The sequence below is a fragment of the Ostrea edulis genome, chromosome 3, assembly GCF_947568905.1.
Source record: "Ostrea edulis chromosome 3, xbOstEdul1.1, whole genome shotgun sequence".
Lineage (NCBI taxonomy): Eukaryota > Metazoa > Mollusca > Bivalvia > Ostreida > Ostreidae > Ostrea > Ostrea edulis.
The window spans coordinates 4,262,214-4,276,684 of record NC_079166.1 but is presented as its reverse complement, the minus strand read 5'-3'; the positions used below and the strand labels follow the sequence as shown (position 1 = coordinate 4,276,684).

Genomic DNA, 14,471 nt, shown 5'->3' with positions numbered 1-14,471 from the left:
ATACAACTTGTTGGCGGTTTGGACTACAAATGTGTGGTGGTATTATTAAACATCTCAACAACACTGCAAGAGGAACATTTAATGATACAATTGTATCATTAGGGGGAATTGTATCATTAACGGTTTACACTGTAGACCGTTAATGCGATAATTTGTATCATTGAGCGTTGCAACTGAAGCCCTTAATGTAGTTTGTATCATTAAGCGTAATTGTATCATTAGAGGTTTCTACAATGTCTCCATGTAAATTGTAGTCTGAATTGAGCAACCGATTTTAGGGCAGTTTTTTTTTTGTAAGAGTTCCTTTACTACACTACTTGTTCGTCTTACTCACAGGTAGATATATAACAACATTTAGTCTACAATGTTTTCAATTTGATTAGACAAGCTACAGGCATGTGCAAGTTATTGACAGTTTGTTCTTTTACATTTGTGACACTACTTTCTTATTGTCATTAAGTCAATTCTTATGACTAGAAATCCAGGGGTCCGTGTTTGCCCAACTCTCTATTTTGTATTGCTTATAGGACTTCATTGATCTTCGTTATCATCTTTCAACAAAGAGCAAAAGCTGAAAGATGTCGATTTCTGTGAAGGGTCTTGATATCACTGATCCCTGAATATCATAACGTGGTCCAGCGAACGAATACCCCGAATGTTTCTTTATTTTTATAATTAATACAGATGAGAGTTTGGTGAAAGAGATACAACTTCAGTATCACTGTACACAAAGTACAGTTGAAGACATTGCTGGTGGACGTACTACTACTACTAATAATAATAAAAATAATAATGTTCACTATTCAAACAGGATAGCACAATTAGTTTAAAACTAGTTTACATTATGGTCCTGAAAACATATATACAGACAACAGTATAGCTCTTATCCTTAGACAAATTTGACTCCACTTTTTTTGGCACACTATATTCCCCTATAATAGTTCTAAAACTTCATTGTTATTTCGGATTTCAAACATTTCGGTTGAGCATCACTGAAGAGACATTATTTGTCGAAATGCGCATCTGGTGCATCAAAATTGGTACCGTATAACTTTTACATTATGACCCCTGGGTCGAGGCCTCTGCTGGTGGACTGTTAGTCCCCGAGGGTCTATACAGCCAAGTAGCTAAGTACTTCGTTACTAGCTTGAAAATATGGATGTAAATTTAATTGCTGTTATAAAATTTAGAAATTCATTTCAAAATTAAGGATTATCTCCCTCACGCATAGCTCTTATCCTTAGAGGAATTTGACTCCACTTTTTTGGCACACTGTTTTTCCCTATAGCAGTTCTAAAACTTCATTGTTATTTCGAATTTCAAACATTTCGGTTGAGCATCACTGAAGATACATTATTTGTCGAAATGCGCATCTGGTGCATCGAAATTGGTACCGTATAAGTTTTACATTATACAGATACAATATAAAATAGTATATGAAGGTATGTTGTATACATACATGTATGCTATTTACATATTTAAAACTGAAAATAAAATAAAATAAATAAACAAATAAAAATAAAACTGAAAATGATCAAAAACAAAGAACAAGGTACGTTTGGGGCCAAATTTGGCCCCGCGTCCAAATTAAATGATATTCCTCAAAATTCTTTCATATGGTGTATACTTCCATAAAATGGTTATGATGTCTTCGTAAAAAGCTTTACTTATGTATAATACATATGTAAATACAGTATAGTTTACGATAACGTTGTGCCATTTTGACGTTACTTTATGCGACGTCATGAACAAGAAAGCTATGTCATGAACTCAAAATGAAAATAATCCAATTTATGTCGCCGTATGTTCAAAGTTTTATTAAACAAATGTGCACTATGATTTTTATTTGAAAAGTTTAATTGACTATTTCCGAAAGTTTTAATCAATTGTAGATAATTCGATGCGGCGGATGCTGTGATTTGAAGGACGATTAGTGTAATTGTATCTAAGAATTGTAGAGCAACTCATATATATTCATTCAATTTTAACATTGTATTTACATTTGCATCCAATTTGCATTGTTTTATTCTAAATTAAATGAATATCATATATGTACGTAGCGCGTGGTTACCTTAAGTTATTCTTAACCTAACAAAAAACAATCTTTTTGGTATTATATTCAATGTTTTAGCATATACACTTGCATCTATTAATTACACTCTTGATTTGAAAAAAAAAATGTACAGGCTCCTGACAATTATCTTTATATAACAAAGCTTTCAATGCATTAGTATTTACGCAAAGGAAAAAAGTTTGAATCATAATTCATATCATTGTCTCAAACCACGTCCGAAGTCCACATGGGAGAGGATCGTATATTTTTTACCCCCCCCCCCTCCCCTTCTACCTTTTGATACATGCCGATTTAGTCAGAGATATGTACACAACTTTGGTTTCCCCATCTAATAAATCATTCAACAATTCCTTTTCGGCCAGTTTCTAATGATGAATGAAGCAGAAACTGTTTATTAACAGTACCAAAGTCAATCACTATGACAGTGCATCAACATATATAATGCCGTCAGTCAAAGATATTTATATTTTCCAGCAATTGTCAAAATAATGAAAGGTGTAAGTTCTAATCAGTTTTTGACACTAAGTTTTTTTCACTATACTAATGAAAAGGACTACTAGAATCTATAATTTACTAGTTCTGCTGATTTGTGACTAGTCCGGCTGCTGAAAGTAGACGGCCGAGTCGCGATGCGACGAGGGGAAGAGTGCGAGAGGGGCTTGTCTCCTTTTAAAGAGGGTGGGAGTCCGGGAAAAAAATCTAGATACAAATTGTTCATTTGAGACAAATAAATGAAAATTTTATGACCAAATCTAGCCTCTTTTTCCTGAGTCTCTCATCAAACCATCATATTTATGCTTGAATATCATGAAGAATACGTCGATCTGTAACATAGTATCGTATTTTGTCGAATATGATATGCACTTTTTTTCAAGGATTTTTGGTGTAAAAAAGGGGTGCACATTGCTTACCAAATAGGTTTTTTTTTTAACTCGGTGGTTAAGTAATGTTTTACTCGGAGACATATCGTATGCTTGTTCACGTTTTTCACCTAATCGATCTCAAGAAAATTACTACAGAACGTAAAATTGTAGAAAATAATATACTTAACAATATGTAAATAATTAAATTATTATAAAACAGCCAATTAAGTTTTATTCGATCTTACATTCATATTAGATATTCATCATCGTGCAAAAGTGCCACGATATCATCATACCGTGACCATGACCGGCACACGTTTTTCGAAGCCATCGTTGTGTACAAGGACCTCGTCACTTGATTTTGTCAGACACCCATTCAGGGTACTTTCTGCATGCTGCACGATTTCCATGGATCTGGGAATATGTGATTTTCGTTTGTAGTAAATGACATGCGACTGACGTACTTCATCTATCTAAATGCAGCGAAATTTCGGAGAGTTGTCTCCAAATAATGGTAGTGTACGATTACAACACATTGAACAATTGTTCTATATTTTTACTTTATTTCTAAAACGTCGGCTATTTGAATTATTTGAAGTTTAAATAAAGAAAATATCGAGTGTTCAAACTTTAATGCTACATAATATCATGCTTTGCTAAAATTAATATTTCATTACCGCGCTGTATTCAAATTCCTGTGCTTTGCTGAGAACTTACATTATTTCCACAAAGATTTCTAGAGAAATTTAAATTGAAAAAAGCCAAGAATACTACTTGGTTAGAATGTTTACATTAATCACCTGTAATTATGTATATTGGGAAAAGGATATCAAACAATCGTTCCAGTTTTATACAAATGATAATATTGTGCTCTGGTTTAATCCTCATTACTTTGTGCACAACTTACATGCAACTTTAATTCCAGAGGGGAGGGGGTGTCCGGACCTCCACTCTAGATCCGCGCATGATTCGGATATAGTCATTAAGCGGTGTTTTGTGCACATGCCATAAATGTTAAGTGACCGACGGTGAGTGGGATGGTTAAAGTGTAAATGCAGGAAAAGAAAGTTCTCCTTATGTGTGAAAATCGCGTTCTAATACTTCAACACCAGTTCCACGATTTAATGATGAAAATAGTAACCAATGACTAGCTATCATGTATTTTTGAATAAGACTATATCACAGAACACGTGCGTCAGTTGTCGACAAATGTAAGGCGATTCTATAAACAAATAATTATTACAGCGACGTAGATATCTAAATACTACATCGTTCATCTATCAACTACCAACATTCACTCTTATAGCAGGGTAGATGTGAATATTCCATTACCATATATATCATGGAGTAACCTCTCCTAAATGAGTTCGACAACTTTGTAATATAAACGACAGATCGATTAAGTTGGAATTGGTTTGATAGGAAACACGAATGTCATAAAACTACAGGTACTGCAGCATGTAAATAGTGAACAATATATTGTAATGAATTGATTTTCAAGTGTATATATTTATAAAGCAATATAAGCTGTCGGCGGCGGCAATTTTCTTAAATCACGAAAGTGTCGCTAAAACGTTTTTTAAATGCGAAATATAAAATTCTAAATTCTGTATGTTTGACTTGCTACTAATTCAATTTTTACGGGGAAAATATAACCGAATTTTGCATTCGAACTCGCACTATTATGCTCTGGTATAAAGGTACCGATTAAGCTATCGCGCTTTCATTTCCGATATTATTAAACTTTTTATTTTATAAACAAAGATTGCAATCGGTTGTAGACGTGCATTTTTTTTAAAAGCCAGGCCAAAGCCATAATAAAATTCTTACTTAATAACATACATATTATGTATCATGAGTGGGTTTTTAATTCAAATGGATAATCATTAGATGTGTCTGACATAATGCTCAATACAATATTAGAATAGCGTTTGAAATTGCACATGCAACATACCCAATAAGTTATAATTTACCTACATACATGTACGTTAGGATATTATGACTGGCAAGGCGTATTTAGACATGTATTTAGATACACATTGTAACCATCACAGTATATGCACTCCAATTAAGAGGGATAATTCATATCATAAACCATCTATGATAAAAAAAGAATATGTGATTGAACTTTGTCATGTGTTACATTAATTGCATTGATATCATTGCGTATCTATATCAAACATAAAATTGGAATCGGAAATATCTGTGTCGAAGATTCCAATTCTCTGATTACACACTATCTTCTTCAGTGCAAACTACTAGAGTCTTATAAAATTTAATATGGTGTACATATGCATATTATTTATTCATTAAACTTGTATATATGAACACCATCAACGTTGAAATTTGTATTACAGATGAACGCGGGAAATGGTTCAACGTTAAATTTAATAGTCTGCTCATTTACCAACCAAGTCGAAATTTTGCTCATTACTGACTTTCAACATGATTAATTTGTACATAAAATATCTTTGTGGTTGTTGCATGTGCTCTATCTTTAAAATGGTTTCAAAGGCATAAAAAACGGCTAATTTCGGCGATTTCGGTAAATCATGTCAATCGGAGAAAAGGAAAATGACGTCACAGAACATATTACGTCACTAATTTTCACATGTATCATCAGGGCCAATGCCCTAGTGCATAATCATAATGATTAAACCAAGTGAAACCACATTTTAAATTTATCTTAATTTTGTGGCGAAATTTGGGCCTTAATGTACCTTGCTCTTTATATGGTTTTAATTTCCCGAATGAAAAAAAAAATTCTACGATAAGCGGATTCAAAAGTTTCCAATGTTGGGTAATATTCTAAAAATTCTTGCATTAATTCTGACGTAAATCAATGGCTTGTTAATGTATCCTGTGAAAGGTGAACATAACGAACAGTGATCAATCTCAAAACTCCTATAAGCAATACAAAATAGAGAGTTAGGCAAACACGGACCCCTGGATATAACAGAGGTGGGATCAGGTGCCTAGGAGGATCTGTCATAATACAATTCATGGATGAATCAAATGCACATTTGTTTAGTTTTGATGATCATTAAATAGCATATTGGTTGTGTGAAAAAGTAACACGGTATTCAATATGCATGCAATTAGATTCCTATCTAGTGTGGGTAGGAGTGTCTTAAATCCAAAATATAATGATGTCATACTACATGTAGTTAATGATTTCAGGGCGATTGCAATTTTTCAAAGGATAATGAACCGTCGTTGTGGTCTAGAAGTTAGATCGTTCGCCCGCGGAAGGCCGGGATCCGAATCCCGGCTGCGAGATACCTTAGTCGTTAAAACAAGTAGTGCCAGTTCCATCGCCAAACGCTCGGCATCAGGTGTGAATGTCACGGGTCCTTGGAGATGACCTTAAAAACGGATGTCCTGTGTCACAGTAGGTGTGGTACGCTAAAGAACCCTCAGTGCTCAATGGCTGTAAGCGCCGAACAAAGGCCTAAATTTGAAGCCCTTCGCCAGTCTTGGTGACGTCTCTACATAAGTGAAAAATTCTCGAGAGAGACGTTAACAAGATACAGTCAATCAATCAATCAAAGGATAATGGGTCGAGTGCTCTGTTACTTTACCCCTTTAAATGCGAAGCAAACTTTCGTGGACTTTACTCCTCATTGAGTGTTACGAGCTATTCCAAATCTTAAGACTAAAGAATTCAAAAACATGAAAAGAATTCGACAATTTTATAAAACAGACAAATCACATATCAAACTTGTTCATCCATTTAATCGTAATTGCTTTAATTCTCAGATTCCTGACTTCCAAAAGATAAAAACAAACTTGATCACTTCATTTATGATTTTATGAGCTATGATGAAAGGTGAAGATAACGAACAGCGATCAACCCCACAACCTCCATAAGCAATACAAAATAGATAGTTGGGCAAACACGGATCCCTGGACACACCAGAGGTGGGATCAGTTGCCTAGGAGGAGTAAGCATCCCCTGTCGACCGGTCACACTCGCCGTAAGCCCTATATCCTGATCAGGTAAACGGAGTTATCCGTACTCAAAATTAGTGTCCCCAAAACGGTCTAAACTGTACACCATTTATTCCTTTTTACTTTGAATGTCTACTGTTGAATGATAAATGCTCCAAAGTGTTATATGATATGATAAATATTAATGATCTCATACCCAAATCAATTCAAAAATGGAACACTGAATTATCTATACATTTAGAAGGCAATATTTCTGTCAAAGAGTTGTTTAAAGTTTGTTTTAAAACAAGTATTCATACCCAATTTTAGTGGTTGCAGTACCGAATTCTGTACAAGCTTCTTCCTACGAAATATTACCTCAAGAAAATCAATATAATTTCAGACGACTGTTGTTCGTTTTGTAAAGAAAATGTAGAAACAATGCAACATATGTTTATATCTTGTTCTCATACTTTATCACTTTGGAATAATCTTAGCATGCATATTTTCAGAAAAACATAAAAAAGAATTGGTTTTAATGTTAGTAATGTTATTTTTGGTGAAACACCTCTCAGTTTGTGCAATAAAGTTGTTAATTTCATAATTCTGGATACCAAACAATATATTTTCAATTTTTCAAAACAAAACAAAATTCCTCATATTACGGGGCTGATACATCATCTTTCTTTTAAATACAAAGTTGAAAAATTTGTAGCAATTAAAACATGTGAAGTTTTGAAATTTGACAGAATTTGGGAAAACTGGAAAACTATTTTTGATCTTTAACCTAGAATAAGAAGTATTGAACCAATAATGCTGAATTAGTAGTGTGAAAGAGTGTGAGATGGTGTGAGAATGTATAAAATGATTAATATGTATCTTCATTACTATTATTGATGATTATGTGAATATGGAAAAAAGAATAAATTAAAAAAAACGAAAAAAGAACGGTCTAAACAATATGTAATAAATGTGGATTCTAAAAAATTCTAAAGAACTTTTAGTAAACTTGAAATCGCAAAACTTTTCTCAAATCAATAGCATTAAAACGTATGACTTTTCAACACTTTAGACGACCATTCATCACAATAAATTAATGACTAGACTCTTTGATATCATAGACAGTTGCGTCTTCAACAAAAATGGAAAACGGAAACATTCATATTTAGTGATCAGTCATTCAAAAACTTACTTTGTTAAACATCACTCTGATTCCATGCACAAGTACCCTGAAGTTGAAATTAAATATATATTGGAGTTCCTCATTGATAAGATACCCGTGGTCTTTGGTGATCAGGTCTTCCACCAGTCTGTTGGAATTACCATGGGCACGAATTGTGCTCCTTTGTCAACTTAGCTGTTTCTATATTCATAGGAATGAGAATTTATTCTAAAACTTCTACGTGAGAAGAAAAAATCTCTTGCTTTGGCCTTCAATTGACATTTAGATATATCGATGACGTTTTGTCTATTAACAATAATAACTTGAAATAAAAGACACCACAGAGTCGTCCACTTCTGCGTCATATTTAGATATTTTATTCAAATTAACCCTTAACGGCAAACTGACAACTCAACTGTATGACAAAGGGGATGATTTCAGATTCTTCTTCGCCAACTTCCCATATTTATGTAGCAATATTCCATTATCACCTGTCATGATGACATTCTATTGACATGGACACCTGATGGAATATGATATAATATCTAAATTAACTCACATTCACCTAAAACCACCATTGAATGTCTTTTAAATGTATCTGTTACAGTTACTGCTTGCTGATATAATCGAAGTTAAGAGAGTTGAAATATTCTTCACCAATCTGCAATTTGTATTCTGTCTGCTTGGGAAATGTCTGCACTCTCAGATAAATCATCATCATCAGGAGATGCATAAGGCCCAAATTGGTAAGAGAAAATGTTATAGAAGGTGTTCTCTGGTCCAACAGCAACAAAATATCCCTCTTCTGGGTCAAATGTATCTTCACTAGAATCTTCTGAATTTGTAAATTCTTCCTCAATGTCTACATCAAACCAAGCACCATATTTCTCACGCTTCAATTTCATTTGATTTAAAAACCGTGATGCTAATTACAATGAGAAGGTACAATTTTTAAGTAACACATTCCGCAATTGACAAGAAACCGTTTCTGATTTGACGCTCGTGTGTTTCCGTGAAAAAGTAGACTTGTTAGATTTACATGCATATATCTGCTAAACCAGTGCATATAACGAAGTGCAGATTTTCCGAGTATTGTTGGATAGTTCAATTCCACTGATCGATAAATATTTGTCTGGAGGCCCCTTTAAATCCCCAACACTTAAACAGTAGTCACGAGTGAGCGATTCGTGTTATGTCGGTTTTCCTATCCTATTTAAATACACAGACATTGCTTTCCTATATCAGATACATATGAGAACCATATTAGTGAATTATTCCATGTGATTGGTCAGTTCTGGTCAACCAATGTTCCTCTTTCGAAAGTGAGGCGCTATGTAGAGGTGATATAGCATGAACTGGTGTAAAGCTCGAATTACATCTGTGTTCATTTCAGAATATTCAGGACATAACCAGTTATAACAAAAAAGTGTACTCTGAACATAAAAATACGTTTTGTTGTATTAAAAAATCATAACACTTAGGTAACAAGCCAGTTTCTTACTTTAGCAATTAGCCAGTTTCGATCACTCACCTGTTTATTTCAGTCACTTTCAGAGGTGTCCATTTTAGAACTATTTTACCTGATCAACTTCCGCAAATTGTTTGTTACTGTATTTTACCTGTATAATGTACATATTGCGAGAAGGATTGGTTTTTAAATTCAATGAGCATAGTATACGGAAATCTTTTTGTGACATATTCGTATAAATGAAGTAGGTAATGAACCGATGCTATGTACAGAGATGTTCCAGTTGTTGAAATATTCAGAAGATTTTGCTACACGGCTGATGCCTAATGCATACACGATGAATAAGTGGGAATTATATGACGGCAATAAATTCACCAAAGTTTATTATCTTTTACATCTATACCTTGAATCAAATTCATAATATTATAATTTGTGATGTTTAAAAATCGTGTTACATATATAATGGACAGATTGTAAAGGAAAACACAAAATAATCCATACACATGTATAGATATAGAATCCTGAGTAAAACTGGAATTAAAATCAAGCAAGGATTATGTTCTACGGATATTGTACATTAGCATGTTTTCAAAGCATTTCACTGTTCGTTATCTTCACCTTTCATTTGGAGGCTTAGCGCTTTATTTGGGCCAATAATTCCGACTGAATTTCGTTGCTGTCATAGGCGAGAAACGACTCCACGAACTTGCTTTTATTCGTAATCTAGTTTTACACCTAGTATAATGCATGTATTTATGAATCACATCAAATTTTAAAGCGAACAAGTCCGGTATGTATTGTCGTAATAGTTGAGGAAATACCTGACAAGTCCGTCCAGATATGTCATTTAGACAGGCTGTGTTCGTAGAAACGTCTGTCAAGATGGCGGGTCAGGATATCAATATCATTAGATAGTTTGTAAGCAGATCCGTCAGGCTGTGTTACCACACTCCTCTCATTCTTGTAGAGCCGATGATGTTCATTGGCGAATGAATAATATATTAACTTTACAGCTATGTAAAATCCACCCCCAAACATTTCAACAATAGGACATGGAGTATAGTAATAATTAAATTGTCCTAAAGATATGAGAAGACTCATATGTAACAGCAAACATAAGGTAACATAATTCATGCACTTGTCCTGAGTACATATATATGAAAACTGTATGTACAGCAGGAGAGATTACTTATCCAAAATCATGGTAGGTAGCTGCGTAAAACATGCCGTTTCACATGTCTAAACAGGCCTCTGCCACAGACTGGGCAATGGTAGCTCCGATTATGGGCTGGTGACGTGCCAGAGCATGAAGCCCTAGACACGGACATCTGAATGCCGGCATCGGATACCACTGCAGAGGCTGTCTCTGGTAGGAAGTGTTCTCCTGCAATTGACTGTTCCTGTAACTTTGTTATATATATATATATATATATATATATATATATATATGTGTGTGTGTGTGTGTGTGTGTAGACACAAGCTGAGCTTTGAATTCATATTCAATGAAGTTAATTTTTCAGGAAACCCTCTTCACTGCACGCAGCGTGTATTTATCAACTCCTTCACACTTGAATACATCCAGTGCATATATAGTAATGGTCAAAGATGTTTAAAATACCCTTAAAACACATGCTTTCTGCATTTCTTTCCTTTCCCTCCTGTTAACAATACCACTAATTATTATCTCCTACATTAGAAATTCTGCAAAGGGAGATAACTCAATGTGCAAAATTCAACAAATTCATATTTTCTATGCCAAATTTCTATTATAAATTGTCATTTGCCTATTGATTTTTTTATCTGCATTATATAACTTATTTACTTTCTTCTTAAATTTATATTTTATTATCTTTCATACGGCTGGCTTTTTGCTCAGGAGTTGGTCAAAGTACACAGTAAAACTGCAAAATTTTGGTCATTTGAGTCTGAATTATCAGCTGTGCTACAATAATGATACCATTTCCAGATAAATTTACATACTGATAAAGATTGTTACTACTTTGTCTCAGCATGTAGCATACAATTCCTTGTCAATTATTCGTGATATTATAAATTGAAGTGAAACATTCCCAAAACTCCAATTTTCCTGTTGTTTCTATATAAATAGCCCGTTGCTATGGAAACGAGTCACTTTTCAGAATAAGTGTAACAATATTTTTTAAAGAGTTTATGTATTTCAATTGAATGATGACATTTATAGTGGAAAATGTTTCAGTGCGTGCTGCAATATTTTGGTCCTTACAGAGAATTGCTCTTAATGTCTGTAATAATGGTAGATCAAATGTTTCATCTGTGTGAAACATTTTGCCAAACGAAATGTTAAACCAACTACATTTCATAAATATATATGAGCTACGTAAACTAAGTTGTTGATTGATGCATCGTAATGTCCGAGTGCTGCATGCTTCGAGATTGATTAGTGTTTATACAGTTATTGAAAGTCTAAACAAAGTTTCTTGCAGGAAGAGTAATTTGGTGGATACGTTCAACTTGGACAACGAAATCAGTTTCATTTGGTGAGTGAAAAAAATGCCATAAATTTGTATTCAATAGTTCATAGTTTCGTTTGGTGAGTGAAAAAAATGCCATAAACTTGTATTGAAAAGTTCAACTCACATTTCCTCTGCTATTTCACAACGCGATTTATAATAACATCTGTAAGTTTAAACACACAACATACAGTATATGTATTATTTTGTATGTATATATGTATTCCAGGTGTGCTTAAGATATAACTCCCACCTGTGCATGTAATTTTTAACGGATGTCATGTATATGTATACCACATTTGTAAACATGGGCTCTCACAAGTTTGTCACTTTTATTATGAAAATAACCGTTACGAAAATAACACACATTGAACTACATGTATACAAGTAATGAAAAACAAATATATGTATACACCTACTATCTAGGGGTATGGTGGAACCGGATAGAAAGTGGAAGGGTCGCATGTGTTGAATTATAATTCCCTAGGCTATAGTACACATACTATACTATTCAATATTTGATAAGGATCACTAGGTTATATGTGTGTAATTTACCACTAACATAACAAAAGACATAAATTTGACTCAGAAACGTGTTTACTCAGGTTATGAATGACAATTCATGAACGGCATGAACTTTTATCAATACGGAATGCTTGAAATCTGATAACAACACCAAAAGGCATTTCATTACAAAAAGTTAACAGCAAACCAGAGAAAAAATTACACAGTTTTTTTGGGATAGTCCATCATTACACTTAGTCGATGAAGTGTCAATACCTGGTATGTCCTCCCCTTGCATCAATGACGGCTTGACAACGTCGAGCCATGCTGTCAATAAGCACCCGGATGTTTCCAATGGGAAGGTTGTTCCACTCTTCCACGAGGACGTTTCCGAGCTCTGCCAAAGTCGTGGGTTGTGCTCTACGGCGTGAAAGGGCAACCTGCAGCATGTTCCATACATGCTCAATCGGGTTCAAGTCCGGCGAGCGCGCTGTCCAGTCCATACGAACAATTGTCTCCTGCTGAAGGTACTGCTCCACCACCCTGGCGCGATGAGGACGGGCGTTATCATCCATCAGGATGAAATCAGGGCCGACAGCACCAGCGTAGGGTCTGACGTAAGCATCGAGGATCTCATCCCGGTACCGCACCCCCGTCATTGTTCCTCTCTCCAAGACATGAAGATCTGTTCTTCCATCCCTGCTGATTCCACCCCAAACCATGATGGAACCACCACCATAACGGTCATGTTCACTGATGTTGGCATCATGGAAACGTTCACGTTGTCGTCGCTACACTCGGTGTCTCCTGTCTGTAAAGTCCAAACAATACCTGGACTCATCGGTGAACAGAACTTGAACCCAAATCTTCTGTGTCCAAGTGACATGATCTTCAGCCCAGTCCAATCGCTCCCGCCGGTGTCGAACAGTCAGAGGGACTCGAACACATGACCTTCTCGAGTTGAGACCTGCATTGTGAAGCCGATTCCGTATCGTCTGAGTGGACACATTCACCACCCCAGGCGTTCAGGAGGTCGTTACGTAGGCTGGTTGCTGTCCAGAAGGGATGGCGTCGTGCCTGAAGAGCCACAAAATGGTCTTGGCGTTGGGTTATCGACCTCTGACGACCATCCCCATGTCGGTGTGCTGCTGTACCAAAAGTTTGCTGTCGGTTCCAGGCCCTGTTTACAATGCTCTGGCTGACGTTTAGTGCATTTGCAACATCACATTGTGAATAGCCAGCGTCAAGCATTCCAATACATCTGTCGTCAGGCGACGCCTTACACGTTGAGGGGGCATTGTGTTGATAAACGTAGTGTAAACACTCAAGTGAGTTTGAAATTTTAGAAAGAATCAGACACCGATGCCTGAGTGAAAATCGTGCAACGGTAGCAAAAGCATAAACTGTGATGAGAAACGTATTTCCCATGGCATGAAATGCACGTGCAAGTTTGTTGAAGACGTTTTTGATTTCACATGGACACAATATTGCCAGTTATGCAGTTATTATTTTTTTAAACATAAAAATATCTATGATCTTTATCAAATTTTGAGTAGTATATTACTTTGAGGTTTCAGTGACCTAAGCAATATATGAAACGTGAGGTTTCGGGTTTCACACAAAGATGTAGGTTGACAAAACCTTTTTACATATAATGTAAATTAATCACAAGTCTGCATGTGGCCTCTCATAGGCAAATGTATGCATTCTATGTATAAGTAAGATATGTATACTAGACGTATGTCTTCTCTTAACCCACAGTTTGGAAATAAAACAAATATGATGAGTCTATGGCAGTTTATGAAAACATAAATATCATCTCATATTGTAATTTATAATATTGAAACATCACTATTTACATTTTCACTGAATATGTGTTGAGACACGATTTTAAAATTCACATTATCGGTCGCAGTCTAATTACTCAATGATATAATATAGACATAACTGTGCAAGTATCAATTATGATGATCTTTTTTCA

General features: G+C 35.0%; 1 protein-coding gene across 1 annotated transcript in view; it reads right to left on the bottom strand.

The window, feature by feature from the left end:
* Positions 1–8,230, bottom strand: part of LOC125676826 (uncharacterized) — a 157,825-nt gene extending 149,595 nt beyond the window's left edge. Inside the window, exons 1-2 of the mRNA XM_056159787.1 lie at positions 8,060–8,230; positions 7,188–7,231 (exon numbers count right to left, since the gene is read on the bottom strand). The gene's annotated coding sequence lies outside the window, so the exon portion shown is untranslated. The remainder of the gene's footprint in view (positions 1–7,187; positions 7,232–8,059) is intronic.
* Between the last annotated feature and the right edge of the window lie 6,241 nt (positions 8,231–14,471).